Below are 13822 nucleotides of genomic sequence, written 5' to 3'. Positions count from 1 at the left end.
TGGGCTCTGAGCACCTGGTTGAGCTGTAGATGTCCCTGTTCATTGCAGGGGAGTTGGACTGGGTGGCCTTTAAGGGTCCCTTCCAACTCACATGATTCCATGGCACTGCCTTTGGCTCCGTGGAGTAAAGCTGGGCAGAAGCATTGTCAGAGGTTGATCTTCCCACAGCTTCAAGCTGTTAGCTCTCATGATGCCATGAGCCCCAACAGTTCCCACCCACCAGCTCATCCCAGCTGTACCTTCCTGTCCCCTTCCCATACTGGGGGAACTGCTATCTGCAGGCCTGTGTTGTGAGTTGGCCAGAGCATCCGATCTTTCTGGAAAAGAACCTGGCACAAACATAACTTTTTTTCAGCTGCATCAGCTCAGTGATCCACTTCACAATGTTGTGGCAACACTTCCGAGGGGGTTGGGGGCCAGAACAAGCAGCAGGGCGTGGGAATACTTGTGTTTGATATTGCCACCGGGAGTGGGAGCCTGCCCTGAAATGTTACTGAAATTTAGAGGGAGTGAGCACCATTTCTCTTGCAGGGTGACTTATTTTCAATGAGAAGTTTGCACCCTTTTTTAAAGTTGATACAGTGACTTCCAACACAAATGTGCCAGTACTGAAAATGTGGTGTCTGCAAGACCCACAGGACAGCAGTGCACTCGGGCCCTTGGTGGCAGCCTGGGGTGCTGCAGGCAGCAGTGAACAACACAAAACTTTTCAAAGGGGTTCAGGAAAGAAGCTGGCTGGCTTGTTGTCTCCTGCGTTTAGGCTCACTAGGGATCGTGTGTTCTACCTAACTTCTGGAATCAAAATAACTCCAGGCGTTCAGGTTTTAACTCCAACTCATTTACTTGTAACTATGAACATAGTTCTGCAATTTGGCTGAGTTGAGAGGTGTTCATGAGGCAGAAAGTTCAGAATCATCTGAATTTGGGTAGTTGTGCTTCAGCACTCTTTGCAAGCAGAAAGAAAAGCATGTTTAAAACAATGGCCTCCCTCTTTCTTGGGGTCCCAGTGAGCAAGGAAGGGGAGGCTTTACAGAAGACTTAATTGCAGAACTTCACTGCTAGCACTGAAGGATTATTGCCCTGCATCTTTTTTTCTTTTTCTCCTCCACTCACAGAAAGAGAAGTTCAAGAAAACGGTCAGGCTATAGGAATTTGTGTGCGAAGCAGATGGGCACACGTGGCTCTTTCTGGGATACTTGGGTAGATCTCCTTACCTGCAGCTCATGCATACCACGTATCACTTCACAGCCCATTGTTGCCATGCACCTGTCTATAATTTTGGGGGTTCATCTACCTCAGACAAACTATATTTAAAAACTCAATGCTGATTAGAGGGGGGGAGGGGAGTTCAGGGGAAGGGATTTCCTCGTTCACAAATAGGAATGTGCAGTGGAGCACTCACTAAGTAAACAGAAAACATGGGCAGCTGAGAGAAATCAATTTAGCTGAACAAACAATGTTCCATGTAATGAACTACTAATTATCCTTTTATGCCATGTCAGTCTGAGTGATTACAGAGCTGTGCAGTTTAATTTGACGTTTGAGCATTGCCTTGCTCCATTAGCCTCATATAAAGCTACGACACATTGAGAGGAATTAAAAAAAAAAAAAAAAAAAAAAAAAATGTTGGGGGGAAAAGAGGGCTGTGTTTATCCAGAGTGAAGTAAGCACCTGTAGCAGTCATACAGGAAGGAGCTTCTTCAGTTTTCCTTCTTGTGGCTTCTTAAATTCCTGGTTGTGATGGAGCGGGAGCTGTGAAGTAGCGCGTCTGGTCCTCACACACACTCCTTCAGTGTGCCGATGATGTCCCACATCTCTAGAGCCTGTTTTAAACAAAAGTGGGTGGTGAACAATATGGCATGGGAGCAAATATCTTCTCCTGGATACTTCCTTTTTGCTGGTGATTTGCATGCAGTAGGTAAATCAAATCCCTAGGTGCTGGGGAAATCGCACGGTTAATCTAGGACTGAAGGACATGCATTATAAATACTGCTTTATTATCATACTGTTTGTCTAACTGCCTATACTGATAACAGGATTAGAGGGAATTAGCATATGGAGAAAGCTAAAGACAATTTGTTGGGATATACGTTATGGCTATTAACTCTAGGAGTACCAGTGCAATACCTGCCGTCTGAAGAGCTACATACTTGGGATGGGAGTCTTGTTTCACAAACAGAAGTGAAGCTCAATATCAGTGAAGTTCTAGGGAAAACTTTCATGGGAAAGGTGCAGGTGCAAGGACTGTGTCTAGGTAATGCACTGACATGTGAAGCACTGTCACAAGGGATAAATACGACCCAAATGGTCCAATAGTAATATTTGTGGGCTTGCATTCAATCACGACAGACCCTCATTTAAGCACAAATAGAAAAGCAAATGTTTAAAAGCTCTTTGCTGTAACTAGCTGACATATCTGATGTGCATGCCACTGAAAGATGTGACATGACAAGCTCCGGGCTCATAGGGCACTTTTCACATGGTGTTAACACAGATTATATGTATGTAAAGAATATAATATTCATGGAGTAATATTTAAGGAAATAGCTTTTCAAAGCATCTATTTAAAATTGATTTTTAATCTCAAGGGGAAGGAGTAGCAGCTTGGGGGGGAGGGGGGGGGGGAACAAAACAGGAAAGTCAAAGATCCATTCCATTATTTTGCCTCAGGTGGAACTCACCCAAGGCCAGACAGTCGGTAGGAGTGGGTTGATTTGGGTGAAGAACTGCGCTTTTGTCAGATAAGGACAGGCATCGGTGTCCCTCTCTTGCGCTTGCTGCAGGCGTGCACCTGTTCCTTGTGGCCCTTTCCTCAGCTTCAGGGCCTCAGTGCTGTCCCCTTCTCATTTTAAAGATCTGTTGAAGAATATCACACTGACAGCCCTGAAGTCCGGGGCTTTTTGTGCCCTGCAGATCTACCCCAGGGACAGGACACCTCCCTGACACTGCTCTGCCTGAATCCTGCCATCCCAATGCATGGAGTCAGGTGGGTGTTTGCACACCTGTCTGCTGCAAGCACAACTGCTCTCAGCCTGCTTCCTTGTTTTTTTTACACAGGACTCAGCACTCTTCCAGGTGACACTGTTATTTGTTTGCCTTTTTTTTGTTGTGTTGTTTTGGTGACAGTCCTCTTGTTTGAAGCTGAGCTGAATTTCAGCACTGCTGCAAGGCATGACTGAGCTGCAGGCTCTTACCGCGGGGCTGAACTGGCCCCTCTGTTCCTTCCTAATGTGCATTGGACACATTGGGGCCTTTCTCCGCCATGCATTTGTAACTCCCATTGATGCTAATGGGGGTGACATGTGTCTATCCAGCGGAGAATAGACCCCATTGACTACAGCAGTTCCCCAGCCTTGAGCGATGCTCGTCACTTGATTAAGCCAAACTAATGAGGCACGACCGGGGCCAATGGGAATGTGTGGGACTCGGGCCTCGTAAAATCTGGTGGAAACCTGCAGCATTCCCTGGGGGCTGGGTTTTGTTTTGCCAGGCAGAGCCTCAGGATGCCCCTGGACGGGTGCATGGTAACAGGTGCTTTTGTACAAACAAACCGTGTGGAAAGGGTTTGCTGGCAGCAGCACCCCACAGTGCGTTTTTTTTCACTGGTATTCACACATAAATGTCTTGTGTGCTCAGCAGTGTTTAAAGTATGTCGGTCTGGTGTTGGCTGCGTTTGATATCTTTCTACAATGGATCTTGAAGTTATCCCTGTGGTTCCTCCTCTGGAGCACATTTAGCTCTTTAACAGCTAGCCCACAGATGGCAAAGTCAGGCAGCATCCTTTTCTCTGTGGCGTTAAACAGTGCAGTTTGGGAGTGGGAGCAGTGGGACAGAGTGGAGCTCACTCATCCTCCAGCCACCACCCGGTAGCTACAATGGCAGATGTAGATCTTCAGGGAAAACAGCATAAGAACCCCTAAGTTGTATTTTAGAACATGCTGTGTTGGAGAGCGTGGTTGAGAAGTTGCTTGTACTTTCCCCTGTACTTTACCTGCTGGTACGTTCCAGGTCAGAGGAGGCTTGTATTTTTGTCATATTGCAATACTTGCCTTTATGTAAGTGCTGCTAAGAATAAAATTAGCAGTGGGAGAAAAACATCAGTTTGATGTCTAAATTTGGAAAACTTGATGAATAAATCTAATAACTCCGTTGTGGGGAGAGAAAAGAATAGCAACCCTTTGTTTAAGGAAAAATAAATATAACGTAAGGGCTGATTGCTCCTTCTAACTTTCTGAGGTGGGCTTTTTTTTTTGTCCCCTTAAGAGCAGAAATAGTAATTGGCTTTGATTTGTGGGACTGTGGCTTAAGAAAATGTGGTCAGCTGGGCCTTAGAGGCAGTGTCAAGATTAATAAGCATTTGTTAAAGGGTGGGAGCAAAGGGGGAAGGGGAGTTTGTCCTCTTGGAGGTGACCTTGCAGATAGCAGACTAGTGCCAGGTGCTCGGCACCACTGCTGTCCTGTCTGGTGTGGTCACAGTGGGCAGTGCCCTGTCACAGGGAGATAAACAACTGTGTATGTGTGAGACTTCAGGCTTTTTCTAGAGCTACTATAGAGAACACAGCCATTTATATCTTGCAAGGCAGGTGTCTGTCCCAAGGTTTAGCACAAGGCAGTAACAGTCCTTATCACAGCCCATAGCAGTTCAAGGCAGGTATCTTCTTCATTTGCTCTGCATCCCTGACAGCTGCACCCACTTTTCTTAGCATATTCAGAAAAGTCACCTGCACCTTTACTGATAATTTAAAGATTATTTCTTTAGCAATTGAGGTTGAAAACAACAGGTTATAAATTTGCTGCCCAAGTATGAATGTATAGTCCTGTTCTAGCTTAAAGGATAACTTCCTATCATCACATCTGTTTTCATCTTCAGGTCTTGTATTTTATTTCTAGCTGTTAAAGCTGCACGGCTGAGGTTGTGTGGCAGTGCTGCCTTGAACCCTTCTCCTTTTTTTTCTATCATCCTAACTCCACCCTTTAAATATTTCTGCAGTAAGAAGCTGGCATACGACGGTGCGTGCCCTGTTCAGTTCTCCTTCCCTGGCAGTCTCGGGTACTTAGTGACTATTTTCCTGTCCTGCTTTGCACTAAATTGGCTGGGCATAGGGGAGAGACAGTGCATAAACCAGTCAAATAATATTTATGTTCTTCCTATAGCTACTATTTGGACACATGAGGGCTGTTGACCTGTTCCTACTGGGCCCCACCTCAGGATGTGCTCAGGAGAGACCTTGGAATGTTTCTTCCTTTCTGCTGAGGCTGAATGGTAGAAGTGATATAGTCACAGGAGAAATAACTAGACAGACAACCAGGAGTCCCATTCCTCCTCCTACCTGCCTTTCCGTATATTGGTAATGTTAAATGAAAGAGTAATATTGTTACTTCAGTGGTACTTCTTGCATACCTGAGGTGAAGCATGAGTGAAAGTACTTTGCTGGAGGTTAGCCATGGGGACTTGCTGCCCAAAGGGCTCTTTATTCTGGGAGAAGTGAAGCATGGGGCCGTGCCAGCAGGTGGATGTTACTGCTGAATAGGAGCTAAGAGCTCAGCTGTGACTATAGATCCAAAAGCCCTAAGATGTTGCTGTTGCCTCCAAGAAACAGCCTCTGATGATGGAAAGAAAATCAACATCAGCTCATGATGCTACTGTTTCTGGAGGTTATGAATTTAAAAGAAGGCAGGTTGAGGAACAGAGCATGGAAATCCCTGCTGATCAGGAATGGGACTATTTTTCTTCTTTAAAACATTTGCTCAGCTTTTTGATTCCCAGTGTTTTCAGTTGCCATATCAACGTGAGAAATTTGCCTGGCAATTGGCAGTATATTTTTCACTAGAAGATTTGAAAATGTAGATGCATCAGCTCCAACGTCTGATTGCTGGGATTTCACTTTATCTTATTTTGTTTTATTGATAGTAATTGGTTTTCAAGAAATGTTAACAGATGGCCAGGGATCCTCACCCTTCCTTCAGCAAAGTGTAGCTTACATTTGGAAATCTGTAGAAGCTAGAAGCCAGGTCTAAACATGCCAGACATCAGTAGCAGGGTTAAAGCCTGTGGGTTGTATCCTTCCCAGGTGGCAGGCTGGGAAAGGCCACGAGCGCCGATGGAAATGCACTGGATTAAAATAAGAGGCAGTTTTGCGTTGCTCTGAGGTGTAAGCACAAAAGGCACAGTGGAGGGGAAGGAGGTTTTTCCTGACTTTGCCATTTGACAGTGTGTTGTTTTATTGGAATCCATTTCTATCTTCCCCCCCATCAATTGGGGAGACAGTAGCCTTCCCAGTGATAGTCCAGGATCTCAGTTTCCCCCTGTCCATCCATGTGTCTTCTCTCCACCCCACCCTTGGCTGTTCGTGGGTCACTGGTGTAAAAGAGGAATGGATCTGCCCAGCACAGATGAACACGAAGGGGCTTGTCAGTGGTGAATATACTGTTTGGTTTGTTGTGGGCTTTTTTTTTTCTTTAAAAGGAATGAGAATGGAAAACAAGAAAGTCAAAAGGCCCTGAATCTTTATCTTTTTTAAGTGGAGACACCGCCACAGCAGGACATAATGGCTTGCTGTGGTGGTGGTTTGCCTGAGAGCCTGGAGATTTATGTAATGAGAAACACAATTCCTGCAAAGAACATTGTTAAACCTTTTCAAAATTTCAGCTATAAGCCATTTTATTGCTAATAACATGGCTAGATTCTCCTTTTGAAGAATCTGGGAATGTTTGACAAGAGGGGAAAATGGAGAGGACTTGAGGCACCATGATCTGTATTTTCCATTTACCTTGCTTGAAGCTTGAACAACACATGTGCCACAAATGATTTGTTTATTCCTAAGCGCCCCCAAGGAGCCCCGTCTCCATTCTCAGGCATATAATGGCTATTCAAATGAAAGCTTTAATAGATTGTTGCAGATCTGATATCAATGTGGCGAGAGAAAGAGATATGCAAATATTCAAAATTAAACAAACTAGCTCTTGCCCTTTGCCTTTGGAGGTGCAGTCTCAGGTCTGGATTGTATCACCAATGCAATGAGTCTGTTAGGTTCAGCTCTCTGGAGAATTAGATCCCTTTTCTCTCTTTTTCCAGATCGTCTCACAAAACCGTCAGTAGTATTTGCTGTAGTATTCACGCCTGAGAAAAGCCCCAGCCCAGACTGAAATGCATGGTGTACTCTGAGTTGAGACTGAGAAACGTTGGTGGGATAAGCTTCTGCTGTGCTGGTTTGCTTTACATTCCCTTAGACCGGGATCTTTAACTTCAGTGCCTCTCTGTTCATTTCCCCACACTGTACAAACAGTTCTGGAAGATTGATGGTCACTTGCCGTGAATTTAGGCTACAGCCTGAACACAACTTGGTTTTTACCCCACTGCAAGACAACATAGGGGCTGGAGTATACGAGAGGTGGTGTGAGAAGCAGGCTTGCTTTCCTGACATTCTGCTTTGGTAGTGTGAGCTAAGGCTGGGCACCTTGGGTTTGGGCATGGAGGATCAATTGAGAGCAGATGAAGAAGTGGTCTTCAAAAAACAAAATCTCTCAGCTTTAATTCAACTCACTGCTTATTTTGGAACCTTGGACGGAAGCTACTTCTAGCCCAAATGATAGAAAAGGTCTTTGTTTGCAAATGTGAGCAGTATCATATAGAAGTATTCTTCAAGACTATTTCATAAGTGTTTGGAGCCACGGCCAAATCCTGCATCTGAATATGGCTTGACAGTTGGTTCCTACTTGGAATTAAAGGCCATCTCTGAAAACCGTGGCCATGTTTAAACACGAACTGGGCTGTAAGCTTCTTATGGTCTGTGGTTACCGAGCAGAAAAGCTGACTCATACCGGGAGAGGATTGGGTTGGCACATCCCTGTGCAACCCTCCCTGGTTGCTGAGGCATCCGGAATGTTGCTTGAGATCCCAAGCACCTACTGCTCCTGTGTAATTCCCCTGGTAGCGTGCGTGTAAATATTTCTTAAAGGGCTTAATGGCTTCAGATGAGAGGTGTTTCTTTTGGCCTGGCTGTGGCACACAAGTGAAGACAGAAAATGGGCTTCTCTGAAACGCGTGCCCGATCCAAACAGGCGCACCCAGATTCCTCAGAAGTGTCAGTTACTGATGGCAACAGAGACCAGCACAGATCTCCCTGATACCACTGCCAAACCCATCTCTGCACACAGCCCTCCCTGGGCAGTGTGTGGAAAGCAGGGTTGTATAGGAATTTTGCAGTTAAATATTTTTCTGTATTGAGAATATTAATTGAAAACTGCTAAGTCTTGTGGGAATTCTTGGTTTTGGCATGTTTCACATTCAGTTTAAAATGCTTTGACTTGGTCAGCATATTATAATAAAAGGTATTATTTTTCAAATAAAAACATGATTATCTAGGAAAAATTATGGGAAAGAAAAATTAATATTAAATCATGAAATAATGCAAAAGGGCTTCATTAAGATCCAAATGGGCTGTAATCAATTTTTGTTCCTTTCAGATTACTGGTTTCAGAAATCGAGGTGACCATTTCTGGTCCTATTTAAGATCGAGGAAGAAATGTGGAATTCTGAAATCTTTTCATGACTGAAAAACAGCTTTCCACCAAGATCCCCTCAAATGAGATTGCAGAAATTCTTCTTTCTCCTTCCTCCCTGGCTCTCTTATCATGCAATTCTCTTCATGCTGTTCACCAAGACCAAATCTGAGCCAGCCTGAGATTTGTGCTAACGGTGAGTGCCTGCCTTTTTTTTTTTTTCCCCTTTAAATAAAACAATTTCCTAAGGCATTGAAATGGGCCTGATGAAAAAGCAGCTTTTAAAATTCATTTTAGTAAATAGTTTGAAGCCAGACCATAAAGCCTTATAACTGTAGGTTTGCCCTTAATTGTACCTCACTGACAGCCCATTTTCCTTCTCCTTTGCAAGCACTCTCCTTTTTCTTTAATAGCAAAACATATTGTATGCTACTTTTGAAAGACTTGTGGGGTTTCACACAAAATGAGCAAGATCTGTAGGTAAACAGTGTCACCTAGTGGATAAATGGCTTCAACTTTTCCAAACTGTCAAAGAAGTTTGTCTATGTGGTTTTTTCCATTTTTTTTTCCTTCCCAGGGAAAAAAAAAAAAAAAAAAGAAATTAAATTTGGCATAGGGCCCTGTTTTGAGAATTGGGATTTTTTCCAAATCACTACAAAACTAAACATGCAGAATGTGGTGGCCAGCATTGGGCTGGAATATGTAAGTAATGTGCATGGGCATGGATCCATTCACATCAGCATATACAAAAGGGAGAACAGATTCTCCAGCTCAGTGCCTGAACAGGGAAAGGTTAAAGCAGCACAACATGAACTACTTGTTTCCTGGATGTGTGAAGGTGTACCAAGTTCCTCAGTAATGTCCTGCACCCTTGGCTGCTCCTCTCTCCAAGCACAGAGAGAATTTCAGTAGGTGACTTTGGTATGCGATCAGCTCAGGCAACGGAGCAGTGAAAATTAAAATTTGCAAAGTACTTGTGGTGAGAGTTTTGGCAGCAAGCATCTGAACACTAGGGAAGAAGCATAAGTTCCATGGAAAAATCTTATCCTGAGAGGATGGGATGATGACTACAGGGATGTGGTGGAGGATATCTATGAGAAATGCTACCTAGAGAGAGCGGGAGGTATGACAAGGCTCAAAGAGCCTCCTGAGTGGGAAGTAACAGTTTGGAAGTTCAGGGCATAATAGCTTCAATCAAGTGTAAAATGCCCCAGAAAGAAGGATATGCTCCTAAAAACTAAAGGAGGCTGGATAACACGAAGTCCACTTACAGTTCTTAGGTTTATGCATTCTAACTAGAGTGCTGTCAGGATCTCTCATTTGGACTCATGGTGAATGCAGGTTGCCTGGGGTTTTGCTGTCTGTCATCTCTTCCTGCCTATGGCTAAAGCAAGCCCTGCCAAGGGGTCAGTCAGTGTTTGTATGGCTCTGATAAAGGCAAGGCCATGATTTCACTCTTGACTTGTGTTAAGAGAGAGCAGAATATGAGGGGCTGCATTTTCCCTTGGAAAATTCTACCCAGTGTGCTGAATCTAGTTGAAAAATGCTTTTGTGCGGTGGTGGGTTGGAGGCTTCAGTCATGATGTGCCCTACAAAGCCAAGCCTTGGTCTAGTTGCAGTTCAGCAATTGATCTAGAGGTTATTATCGGTCCTGATGCATAAACCAGTCATGAAAAACAGGCAGATTGTGTGAGGTAAGGAGGATAAAGATGCAAACAGGTATGACCTGCCTGACTTGTATCTACGGCCTTCAGGATTCTGGCTGTGGGAGCAGTCCCACACTGAACATTTAGACCTTGATCTTACATTGACATGGGTTTGGTTAAAGCAATAAGCCAGAGCATTTTGAAGAATGTATGAAGGTATGTTAGAGCTGTAGCCAAAATGATGACTATCTAACTTTCATAGTTCAGGAAACCTGAACTCTAGTTCTTAATTACCTTTCAAATAGAAGAAAAAGTAATGATTGATTTTTATGGCAGGTTATTCCACTAAGTTTGTGTTTGGCTTCTATTCTCATCATTTTTGTCACGTATCAAATGGATATTCTGTCATTCTTCTCCAAAGGGTGAAAGTAATTATCATAAAAAGCCCAGAGAGCTCTGCATATGAGCAAAGCTAAAATATGCTGCAAGTTGGGACACTTTCTCACCTAAGTATACGCTGCTTCCAAAACAAACACTGTCATGACTGTATTTACTCTATCAGATGATCTTCCTTCAAACAATTTCATTTTTCTTTTTTAGTAGACCTCTTGGACCAGTTCCCACTGAATAAATCAGTGGAAGGCACCATCTTCTGATGGTCCTCACTGTGGACATCACATGGTGTGGGCACATCACTTTGATTATTCAGTGCCTCAGTTTCCTTCCCCATTAACATGAGCTCTACACTGAGTTTCCATAGTGCTTTTATCCTGGGCATCTCAGAGCTCTCTTCTTAGCTATCCTCCCTCTGATAGTCAAATCATTCACACATCAGATTTTTCCATTTTTCTCAAAGAGAAAACAATACTAGTTCTTTTGCTCATTAAGGTGTTAATGGCAAGGAAGCCTGCTGAGTTCAGTTATACTATGAAACATAAACACAGCAAGTGAGGTTAGAGTCTTCCCAGTTGAGTTACTATACTAGTGCAAGCAGAAGTGAACAAAAAAGCCTGAATGGATCAAGGTTCCCACTCCTGGGGACAAGAAAAGGAAGGAAGAAAAGTAGCACCTGGAAAATGTTGCTCTTATCCTCCTCTAGAAAGACCCGCTAGTTAATATTAATCAAACAAAAATTCATTGATTCTGTGTAATCCTCTTTTGCTTCTTGGCAAAAATACTCATAGTAAAGTCTAGAATTTTTTTTTTCTTCTTTTAATAAATGTTAAAAATCAACTCCTGTTCCACCAGGAAACTAATTTCTTCACCCAAGAACATCTAGTTTGAAGTCTGAAATGGGCTGGCAAATCTCTGTAATGGTGTGTAATGACAACCCAAACATCTCAACATTCCCAGCCCGGATTGCTGCCACCAGCAGTCTGCTGGATGCTCGTGCTTGGCCTCTGGCTGCTCTCACTCCTGGATCTGTGTGTTCTGATGGCGCTGAGCCCAGGAGGGCCTGCCAGGTCCTGGGGATGCAGGTACATAAAGAGGGGTTTTGTGGGCAGCTCGCATAAAGCTGTGAGTGGCATTGCCACCTACAAAGTGTCCTTCCCTCTGTGACAGTGACACATGAGTGCCCCTAGGGCCCTTTGGCATACATGTATATGAACAGGTCCAACTGGAGGGACAAGACAACTGTGTGGGCAAACACCATTGTCAAAGAGGAAAATTGCATTGCTTAGGTAAAGGTACCTCTAGCAGCCAGGAAAGGATATAAAACCATAATCACATTAACATCCATCCCTCTGGCTGAATGATGATTCAGGGCAAGCGGCAACTGAAGAAAGGGGCTAGTCATGAAATACTGTGTGTGTGCCCGTGTGCACCCACAAACACAGCCCTGTTTGGAAATTTTCAGTTCTTTTTCTCTTTTCATGTAAAATCAGGTTTCAGTTTGAAAAAAGACCATTACCGTCTGTATTTTTGTTAATTGTAAAGTGATCTTTCTGGACAACATACTCTATTTCTGAGTTGCAACAAAAAGTTAGAACATCTTCACTGTCAGTGCATACTTTTAAGCCCTTCCTTCCTCTAAAAGGTTCGGTTCCCCCACTTCATTCATCTGCTGCTTCTGGAGTCCAATGGCTGGCTCTAGTAGTTCAGATGTGATATTACGAGGGAGAATAGGCATCTTCTATCTAGCCTTATGAACATGGTTTGTGGAGGACATCCATTGACCCCAGCTCCAGTAATACGGTCCATTATATGTGAGGAGTGCAAAGCAGCAACATGATTTGTCAGCTGTAAGAAGGGGTAGAGGGAAATTCTCCATACTGCCCATTCAGATTTTCCAGAAGTGCTACAAAATTTTATCTCTACAGCAAACCATTTCACATTTAGCCTCAGAGCAGTTCATACCTTTCCATGGGAAAATATCTAGGCAGGAGCAGAAGGAAAGCTTTCCATTCAGATCTGCCCTTTCTGGAGAAGCAGCTCTGTTTACCATCTTAGGAGGGAGCTGAAGGTCCCCACCAGGACCACGTCTGGCCATGCTTCTCTCTTGTCTGAGCTGATTCAATGAACCCAGTTGCCTGAATTGCTTCTGCTTTCTCTTCTCCATGGTGCAGCTCCCAGCTCGAGTGCCTGTGCCTCCACACTTGCAGTGCTCCTTTCATATGGGCTGCAAAGATGACTGTGGACACATGCTTGTATCATTTGTGTTCTTTTAGTATTCTCACTCAGGGGAGTGGGAAGGCTAGAAGGTTATTCAGTGGCATCTCCAAAATGTTTGGAGAGCTCTGGCAGTACTGGTTTAATGCTGGCTGGTGTAGACTAATTTGCCCTCTTCTTCCCACACTAAGGAGGCAACCAGGAGGAGGTGACATCTCTTCTGTACAGGCAGGACTTCTGTCTCCAGTGGTTTCTTTCCGGCACCTTTTCCCATAGGAAATGCAACGAAGACTATTTTTCATGTTCTAAAGGCAACTTTAAACAGAATATTTTAAGCTGAGAATATTTCCCCAGCTCCTAGAAAAGGCACACAGCCCTGATCTGGGCACAGTGTTTGATTGCCATCAAACTAAGCATCTGTGTTCACCTTGCCTTGGATTTCTTTATAGGAGACAGGCTGATTCTTAAAAGGAAATGCTGAGGCCACACGGGTTGTCATGGCTCTAGTCTAACCAGGTGTAACGACTGAGGTTTTGAAGGTGAGCTGCAGTTAAGGGAAAAAATAACAGATCACGGGTCAGATCCATCCCCAGTGCAACTCCACCATCTTCAGTAAGAGTTACCCCTGGGTGAATCTGGCTTCATGTTCCTCACTTATAAAATAAAACAAGATTCCTTCTGCAGCAGAATCAATTGGAAAAAGGGAGAAGAAAAAAAGAAGTGTTTTCTTCTAACCTACATTAAAAATAATCACTTTCTCTTGCACAATGGGGCAGGGAACGCCAGTCCTGCCAGACAACCAGAGTACAATTTCCTCAGCATGTCATAGTGGAAAAAATTGGCATAACCGAGGGGTCTCTTTCATCTCTGCTCGGTTCTAAACAGTACAGAGGAGAGGGGAAAACATAAATACATGTATCTATATGGACAGATATTTGTGCTTCCTAGACTGATTGTGTGAGATCTGGAGCACTTTTGCACAAATACAGAGTGACTTAGAAATGAGGATTATATTTCTTCTGTTGATGAGACCTGTTGTTTAAAAATAGTGAAATATATCTGTT

General features: G+C 43.8%; 1 protein-coding gene across 1 annotated transcript in view; it reads left to right on the top strand.

The window, feature by feature from the left end:
• Window positions 1-13822, top strand: part of ATP11B (ATPase phospholipid transporting 11B (putative)) — a 141357-nt gene that overhangs the window by 27640 nt on the left and 99895 nt on the right. The window contains exon 4 of the mRNA XM_040705709.2: window positions 8467-8698. The gene's annotated coding sequence lies outside the window, so the exon portion shown is untranslated. The remainder of the gene's footprint in view (window positions 1-8466; window positions 8699-13822) is intronic.

Source organism: Gallus gallus, chromosome 9 (genome assembly GCF_016699485.2).
Source record: "Gallus gallus isolate bGalGal1 chromosome 9, bGalGal1.mat.broiler.GRCg7b, whole genome shotgun sequence".
NCBI classification, from domain to species: Eukaryota; Metazoa; Chordata; class Aves; order Galliformes; family Phasianidae; genus Gallus; species Gallus gallus.
The sequence above is the reverse complement of the archived record's forward strand: the minus strand, read 5'-3'. Positions and strand labels throughout refer to the sequence as shown.